Consider the following 9159-nt stretch of genomic DNA (forward strand, 5'->3'; position numbering starts at 1 on the left):
TTTGTGTTTCTTAGGACAGGTGGTTAAAAGTGAGGGTGAGACCAATACAGGTGATGTAGCTATAGCCCCTTCCCCCATCCTACTCTTCATCCCAGGCCAGGTTCCTTATGCCCCACAGCTCTCTCCCCTGCACACACCTACCAGGTGTGTATGCTAGGCCGCACCCTCCTTCCCCCGCCTTTCTAGAAGGAACTGTCAGGATGCCCACCCCCTATTCCCTGACCTCTGACCTTGGCACTCGCTTCTCTTAACTCAGGGACCATCTGAAATAATACCCTTAAGATGGTTTCCCCTATATCTGGATCTCCAGGCCACAACCTGCTACCACTCATTTCGATGACATCTCCAGCCCACCACCACCCTCAGAATTTCAGGCAAGAGTGCCCAGCTGCCTATGTGATGTCTCCTGTCTGTGACGTCTCCCGTCTGTGACATCTCAGAACCATCACATGTTCAAAATCCAACTTCGGATCCCCCTGAGATAGGCTCAAGGCGTCTGCTTTCCCAATTCCATTCTTCAAGATATTCAGTTGGTTCTGTTAAAGATCTGATGACCTGATATCTCCCCCATCTCCTGCCACTGTCTGGTCCAGACACCACCAAAACACTCCTGCATTCTGTTGAAATAGCTTCCTTATCAGACTCCATGCCTTAATCCTCATCATTCCCACCCCATTCTATTCTGCTGTCCTAGGCAAGCTATGAAATGCCTTTAAAGGCCCGGCTTAAATCATGCTACATCTAAAACAGGCTAGAATAGGGAGAGTGAGGGGACAGGCTAAAACTATGAAGGAGCCCTTGAACAAGGCCAGCAGGCCCTGTGACGGGTTAATCAAGGTTAATCAAGGTCAGAAGGCCCTGTGTCCGGCACAGACACCTGACAGGGGCTACCACCTATAGGAAACACCCAGCAGCAGCCAATCCATCTAAAGCCAAATGATCCCCACCTAAGTCCTCTACCGTGGAGAGTGAAACCATCAGAACTACTCAAATGCACTATCTACGGCCAGGTACCTCCTGGGGGAGATCGGCCCTTAGAAGAGTCCTGAACAAGGGGGAGGGGGAATAAGTAAAGCTAATACATAACAGAAATGGCTCACACTGCCTACTACCTCTCGCCTTACCTCTGTCTGCGAGAGTGCCCGCATGTCCTCTTAATGCGCATCTAATAAATTTTCTGCCTTACTCTATACTGTGGTGTGCTCCTGAATTCTTCTTGTGGCACAGACAAGAACCCAAGAAGCTAAAGCCGGTAACGCTTTTTTGTTCGAAACCCCCCATGGCTCCCAGCGTCTTCGCTACGAAGGAACATCTCATCAAGCCACTGAAGGCGTGACTCCTCCTTCCTCTCTGATGCCCACACAGACCAAAGGCCTCCAGGTCTCCTGAGAGCTGCGGGCTCAGTCGCACACCCGAAGCTTTGCTCGTGCCGGCCGCGGTGTGTGGAGCACTCTCCCCGCCCCGTCACCATGGCCAGGGCCCACACACCAAGGGCCCATTGTCCTGAAACCAGGAGCCTGGGCCGCAGGGACTCGTGCAGGCACCCCTAACCTGGGGCTTAGAATTAGGAAGCCGGGTCAAGCCGGGTGGGGGCCCGGGGGACGCCGCACCCACCTGCGCGGAGTCCATCACCGCCGCCCGCCGCCAACGGGCCCTGTGGACTGTGCCGGGACGAGAGGCGAGCGACCAGGTCCGCGGCTCGGGCAGCGCCCTCCTAGACCGCTCCCGGTGCGGGGTCACCGCCGAGCCTCGGACCCGCCTCTGTTCACAGCGGACAACGGCCTCCTCTCGTGCCTTTGTGCTCCCCTCACCTTGGTCCGATACAGCGACCCTGTCCTCCGCACGAGCGGACCCTGTTCGGGACAGGTAAGATGGCCGCCGCGAGGAAGAGCAGGAAGTCCCGCCCCTTCGCCTCCGCACGCAGGACACGCCCCCGAAGCTTTATTGGCACCTTGGCGTCGCAGTGGCGTCGCAGCGGCTTCTAGGGGATGTGGGTCCCACTGCGCCTGCGGCCTCGAGGAGCCGCGCTAGCGCCCGCCTGTAGAGCACAGGGCGCCGGTCCCGGTGGGGCACAGGGGGAGCACGGAGCGCCGGTCCCGGTGGGGCACAGGGGGAGCACGGGGCGCCGGTCCGGGTGGGGCACAGGGGGAGCACGGGGCGCAGGTCCCGGAGCACGGGGCGCCGGTCCCGGTGGGGCACAAGGGGAGCACGGGACGCCGGTCCGGGTGGGGCACAGGGGGAGCACGGGGCGCCGGTCCCGGGTGGAGCACAGGGGGAGCACGGGGCGCCGGTCCCGGTGGGGCACAGGGGGAGCACGGGGCGCCGGTCCGGGTGGGGCACAGGGGGAGCACGGGGCGCAGGTCCCGGAGCACGGGGCGCCGGTCCCGGTGGGGCACAGGGGGAGCACGGGGCGCCGGTCCCGGTGGGGCACAGGGGGAGCACGGGGCGCCGGTCCCGGTGGGGCACAGGGGGAGCACGGGGCGCCGGTCCCGGTGGGGCACAGGGGGAGCACGGGGCGCCGGTCCCGGTGGGGCACAGGGGGAGCACGGGGCGCCGGTCCCGGTGGGGCACAGGGGGAGCACGGGGCGCCGGTCCCGGTGGGGCACAGGGGGAGCACGGGGCGCCGGTCCCGGTGGGGCACAGGGGGAGCACGGGGCGCCGGTCCCGGTGGGGCACAGGGGGAGCACGGGGCGCCGGTCCCGGTGGGGCACAGGGGGAGCACGGGGCGCCGGTCCCGGTGGGGCACAGGGGAAACACGGGACGCCGGTCCCGGGTGGAGCACAGGGCGCTGGTCCGGGTGGAGCATGGAGTTGTCCCGGGGCTGCTGAGAGGCGCGTTTCTCAGACGCTCCACGCCGATGTCGCTCTGCACCACCCACAGCTGCTTCCTTGATGCTGTTTGAAGAGCGTAGAGCGTGTGTGGTGTGCAGCGCTGTTACTTCTAGCGTAGAGGTGAGAAAATCGAGGGTCTGGGAGGCGCAGTTAGGGGCCCGAGCCCCGCCCAGGTGCGCAGTCCCTGCCGGCTGCCGGGAGGCGGGGACAGGGCAGTAGTTTGCAGGGCACCTGTCACGGGAACTGTGTTAGCGTTACACACGCCTTTTGATTTGCAGAAGCATTCAGCCTCTATGAACGTGTCTTGTTTCTTCCCTGACCCTCGGTGCAGTTATACAGTCTTCCTGGGGGCGCTGCCCCAAGTAATTCTCCTGGGGGCGCTCCCTGCCCTCCCGGGAACGGGACCCAGGGGGATATACTGTATGACCAAAGGGCCTGGGACTGAGGAGTGCCGACCCCAGACTGTTAAGTGACCGAATCGGGAACATCACCCCAGGGCGCGGGGCACCGGCGCGTGGTGGTGGGTGCCAGCAGCCAGGCCACCCGTCTCAGCCCGCGGGCACGAGGCCGGGGCCCCAGGCCGAATCCTTCTCTGCATTAACTTACGCGCCCGGGGGCTGCAGGTCCTGCTTCCCGGAAGCAGAGCTAGAGGGCTTCCCCTCTATCTGGATCTCCAGGTTTCCGCCCGTCATGAACCTCTAAAAAGGTTTAAACTGTAGGACACCCACTTGGTGATTTCCGTGCAGTAAGGACATTTCATAGATATAGAGAATCGTCTACTCTCACGTGCCCACTGCAAAATAAAGGACTGTCACGGTTCGGTGGGCAGAGGACTGCACCCCACAAGGCAGGGTTGGGGAGTCACTGCAGACCCAGGCCCTACCCTGTGTGCCTCACTGAACCAAGACTAGGAGGCAGAGGGAGCCGAGGGCGAGAATGGGCAGGTCAGGGGAGAAGCCTGACCCAGGGAGAGGTGGCCATTGGTACTCACTGCTTCTCATTCAACCCACGGCAGTTTTCCTTTTTTTTTTTTTTTACTTGGGTCACAATGTTTATTTTTTTAAGTTTTTATTACCAAAAAAAAAATGTAAAAATCCAGTAAATATGAAAATCTGATAATATTTTCCTTAAGCTTTCATAAGGCAAAGATCTTTCTCCCAATTCCATTTTACTTCAACTTTAAAAAAGTCCCATTTCCAGTCTGATTATTGAGATGCATGTATCCCCAAATGGCTGAGAATAAATACAAGAGAGGCAAAAGCAGTAAAGCTAAGGGCATGCAACAGGCTCTTAGAGAAAGTCTCAGAAATACCCAATGGCAACAAAGAACGTTTGGCCAGAATTAGCAGTTCTTTCAGTCATCCTTGAACGTTTGGCCAGAATTAGCAGTTCTTTCAGTCATCCTTGAACGTTTGGCCAGAATTAGCAGTTCTTTCAGTCATCCTTGTCCTTTGCTCCATGTTTAAGGATGCGAGTGAACTCGATGTAGTTGAAGGTCCCCTTTTTGTCGATAGGTGCTTCTCTGTACAGCTCGTCCACTTCCTCGTCTGTGAACCGATCCCCCATGGTGGTCAGCAGTTCTCTCAGGTAATCCTCCTGGATGGTGCCAGTTGCTTCTTCATCAAAGCAAGCAAAAGCATTTCTGATGACATCTTCTGGGTCTGTTCCATTTAACTTTTCACCAAACATTGTGAGGAACATGGTAAAATTTATGGGACCTGGAGCTTCATTCATCATAGCATCCAGATACTCATCAGTTGGATTTTTCCCCAGGGAGGCAAGCATATCATGCAAATCTTCCTTGTCGATGAAACCATCTCTGTTCTGATCGATCATGTTGAAGGCCTCTTTGAACTCCTGAATCTGTGACTGGTCAAACATGGCAAACACATTGGATGTTGCGCGCTGAGGGCGCTTCTTGGTGGTCTTGGTTTTTGCTCTTTTGCTCGACATGGTGGTGGTTAAATCCCCACACGGCAAGAAGAATCCGAGTACTTCACTGCCGCTACCCAGTTTTCCTTTTTAAGCAGGTTGCATTCGAAAAACAATTTGTCTCTCTGGTAAATGGAAAGAGCAGTTTTTCTTGCCTTAAGTAGAAAGTTGCCATGAAAAGACAATGATGAAGTACAAATGATGATTTTAAGTCCCCACAGTGTATGGCCTACTCAGAAAGAGTCAAGGGTTGTTCCCACCTTGGAGAGAGAAACTAGCAGCAGTTAGGGGGGCACCAAAGACTCGGCACTCACCCAAGGCTTTCTCCTGACCACAGTCAGGAAGGGAAGAGAGTCAGCTTTCTCAGTGGGTGGCGGCTCTGGGCACCCTCTCTATCACTCCCGCCCCAGTGGGAGTGCGTGGTCCAACCCTCAGGACCGGGGCCTTTTCACCTTGGTGGTACCAGCCAGGAAGCTTCCTGGGGACACTGCCCAGTCCCCCCTCAGCACAGTCCCTGCCCACAGCACTTCTAACCAGGCTGTCCTCTAGGCTTTCCATGGCCATACAGCAAGAATTCCACCTTCATCAGGTGGCCATGAGAATTAAGGAGAAAATGTGCACTGAGTAAACACTGCAGTGCCTGTGTGATGCTCAGTGCAGCTTTCAGTGTTTCGTGACCCTCCCAGTCCAGGAGGTGAACACCATCGGCATCTCCATGCTGCAGTGACCTCTGTGCTAAGTCCATTTATCTACCCCAGGATGTATTTCAGGGCCATGGGCAGAGGCGTCACCTACCTTGCCAGACACCCAGGCACTGTGGTCACATCACGCAGCTCTCCCCATGTGCCCTCAGCCCCCTGGAGGAATTGCTGATATTCCCAGCTCAGGCCTGAGGACATGGATGCCAAGTGCACAGGGGACCTGCTCACTGTCACAGCCCCGGAAAGGGCACAGCTGGTCTCAGAGCTCAGGACGTTTGTCCCTATTACTCTAATTTATGCCCCCTAAAAAGTATATTGACATTATCTCTTAGACATTTTTTCTTGCAAAACCACCAATCACATGAAATTATTAGTTGGTACTTGTCATGGTCAGGTTCATGTGCCAACTTGGCCAGGTGGTGGTACCTGTTTATCTGGTTGGGCAAGTGCTAGCCTGTGTGTTGCAATGAGGACATTTCATAGAATTAAATCATGATCACGTCGGCTGCATCCACAACTGATTCCATTTGCAATCAGCCAAGGGGGGTGTCTCCTGCAATGTGTGATGCTTAATCTGATCACTGGAAGCCTTTTAAGGAGGATTCAGAAGTGACAGGCTCTCTTCCTGCTTTGACCGGCGAGCTTCTCCTGTGGAGTTCATCCAGACCCTCCATGGGAATTGTCAGCTCACAGCCTGCCCTATGGATTTTGGACTCTACATTCCCACGGTTACGTGAGACACTTTTATAAATTTTATATTTATGAATATTTCCTGTTGATTCTGTTTCTCTCGAGAACCCTAACTAATATAGTACTGTCAGTGGTGAATTTTGTCATATATTACATTTTTTCATTATTATTTGTTCAATAATAAAATATACTGAGATAGTTTGTTGCCTTTATTTTATTTTGTAATTGTAAGATTTATAAAAGTTATCTCATGCAACCATGGAATGCAAGACTCCTAAATCCATAGGGCAGGCTACAAGCCTGGCCACTCCGATGAAGGTTCTCAATGAATTCCACATGTTGCCTTTATTTTTCTGACTTCATTTATTTTCCCATCCCAATATTTTCTCAAAGTTCTTGTTCCAAGTAACCTGTATTTGGAAAAATATATAAGGAATATGCTAAGGGTTCTGTTCAGTCTAGAACTTTTAATAAGGGGAATGTGTTGATCCTGCACCTGCTTTCATGTTGGAATGCCTGTGTTAAATATTATTTTTAATTTCATACGTGTTAGGGTTTATGACTATTATAGAAGGTTTTATGCTTCCTTCTAAACCATTTCCTCCTTATTTTAATTTTGGCCAGATTTACTTGCTTATAAACTTAAGATAATGTTCAGATAATTAAGACCCAGTATAAAATTCTAGTAAGGTCTGGAGGACTTCTGTGTTGCTCAGAAGTGGCCTCAGTCTCTCTAAGCCCAACTCTGCAAGTGAAATCATTGCCCATCCTCCTATGTGGGACATGACATCCAACGGTGAAAGTCTCCCTGGCAGAGTGAGAGATGACTCCCAGGGATGAATCCAGCCCTGGCACCATGGGATCAACAATTCCATCCTGACCAAATGGGGGAAAAGAAGTATAACTAATAAAGTATCAGTGGCAGAGAAAATTCAAATAGAGTTGAGAGGCTACTGTAGAAGTTGCTCTTATGCGAGCTTCAGTTAGACCTTGCTACCTATTATAACCTGCCAACCCCCAACCAGGACCATTCCAGCTGATCCTAAAGAACACCTAGGGTAATATATAGGATTCCGCAAGGGTTCCATGCACTAGAGAAACTTTCCAGAAACCTACAAACTCCAGATGGGTCCCGGTCCAGATAAGTCCTGAAACCTAGAGGGCTCAGGCTCTCTACAACATCAGATAGTTCCATCTCCCTACCCCTATTGTGGCAGACCCTTCCAACATGAAAAAGTTAGAATGGCCATAGCCCAAACACCCCTAAAGAGAGGGACGGAAAGATCAAAGGGGATGGTGGAGTTACACGGTGAAGATAGGATTTAACAAATGAATATGAATACTGAATCATTAAATTGATATCTCTTTTAGTCTCTGGTATTTTAGAACAGCTAGAAGTAAAAATCTAAAATTGTGAAATTGTAACCCATGTCAAACTCTGAAATCTGATCTACAACTAATTGTGGTGCTGTGCTTTGAAATTTATAGCTTTTTTGTATATATGTTATTTTTTCACAAAAAGAAGGAAAAAAGTCAATTGTGATGATAAAAAAATATTTAAGCCTTCTAGCCTCCTACATTCTGGAGCAGCTAGAAGGAAAAAAATGAGGGGATCGTATAGTAGCCCATGACAAATTCTGGGATCTGTCCTGTGACTACTTGTTGAAGAGTGCTTTGAAAACTATTGCTTTCTTATTTCTTTGCTTTGTATATATGTTATACAATACAATAAAAAAGTTTTTAAAAAATATAGTAAGGAAACACAGTGTTATCAGCTCAGTGATATTTTTAGATGCAGGGCATGCCCTTGATATGCAACAAACCTTGCAAAACAACCCTATGGGCCTAAGACAGCTGAGACAATGACTGGGGGCTCACTGATAATTGTAGAGCAGTAAGTATACCTGACACCACTACTTCCCTGCTCATTTTGACTTTTCTGACAAGTCTTTCTAAATATCCTTTTGACCTCTGCCTCCAAGATGGGATTGGTCAGTGATTTCCAGAAGGCACAAAGAATCGCATTTTGCAGAAAAAGTCCTGTACTCAGCTTCATTCTCTCACTTCTTAGACTTCAGTATCTCCTGCTCCAACAGCACTGAGAACTTAACTTTTTACCCCCGTCACAAATCCATTTCCCCACTATTTTCAGATAAGTACATTTTCTTACCAATCACTTGCAGGAATTTGCATTTCACAAGAGTGTTTCCGGGTGAACTCTCCATGCAGACCCCAGACCTACGGTAACTGGTGAAATGACCATCCTTCACAGTATGCTGATGACCTGATCAGATCCCAAACCTTTATCTCTTGGTTCAGATGCCACGCGGCACAAATGTCCCAACTGTAACATCATACAATGTCCAGGCAGAAATGCATTTAAATGTTTGCCCTCCTTTCCAGAAAGGTCTCAGATCCTTAAAATACGTAAGGATTTTAAGACGTATACATATGCCTTAAAAGACGTATACATACGTCTCAGGATATGGAGTAAGAACTAATATCTAGAAAAAGGAGGAAGTCAGCAAATGTTGCCATGTGCCTTTCCAGTTGAGAAGGAAACCCTAAATTCATCAGCCTTTCTTGAGTGAAGGTAACTTCTTGTTGGTGCCTTAGTTTGGACATTTCTATAGACTTGCTTTAATTTGGACAATTTCACAGACTTAGAACTGTAAACTTGCAACTTATTAAATTCCCCTTTTTAAAAGCCATTCCGTTTCTAGTATATTGCATTCTGGCAGTTAGCAGACTAGAACAGAGAACATGTGAAAGAACATGACTGCAAACATTTCTCTGATAAGTGCAGATCATGCTCTATGGAACCCTCTTTAACAGGAGCCAAGCCTGGGTTTTTATTACTGTTTTCTTTTCTGCATATATTGGATATTTGTCCTTTATATAGCGGTTAGAGCAGCTGTCATAAACATTTCCAATAATTAAAAATTTTGTGAGTTCCCATGGATGTGATGATTTGGTTTCATTCTAACACAGTATTTTTTATTGCT

General features: G+C 50.5%; 1 protein-coding gene and 1 pseudogene across 1 annotated transcript in view; both read right to left on the reverse strand.

The window, feature by feature from the left end:
• Positions 1-9159, reverse strand: part of LOC143658530 (zinc finger protein 671-like) — a 526356-nt gene that overhangs the window by 28647 nt on the left and 488550 nt on the right. The gene's annotated exons all lie outside the window — the stretch shown is intronic.
• Positions 4251-4834, reverse strand: LOC143658538 (myosin regulatory light polypeptide 9 pseudogene; annotated as a pseudogene).

Source organism: Tamandua tetradactyla, chromosome 16, assembly GCF_023851605.1.
Source record: "Tamandua tetradactyla isolate mTamTet1 chromosome 16, mTamTet1.pri, whole genome shotgun sequence".
Lineage (NCBI taxonomy): Eukaryota > Metazoa > Chordata > Mammalia > Pilosa > Myrmecophagidae > Tamandua > Tamandua tetradactyla.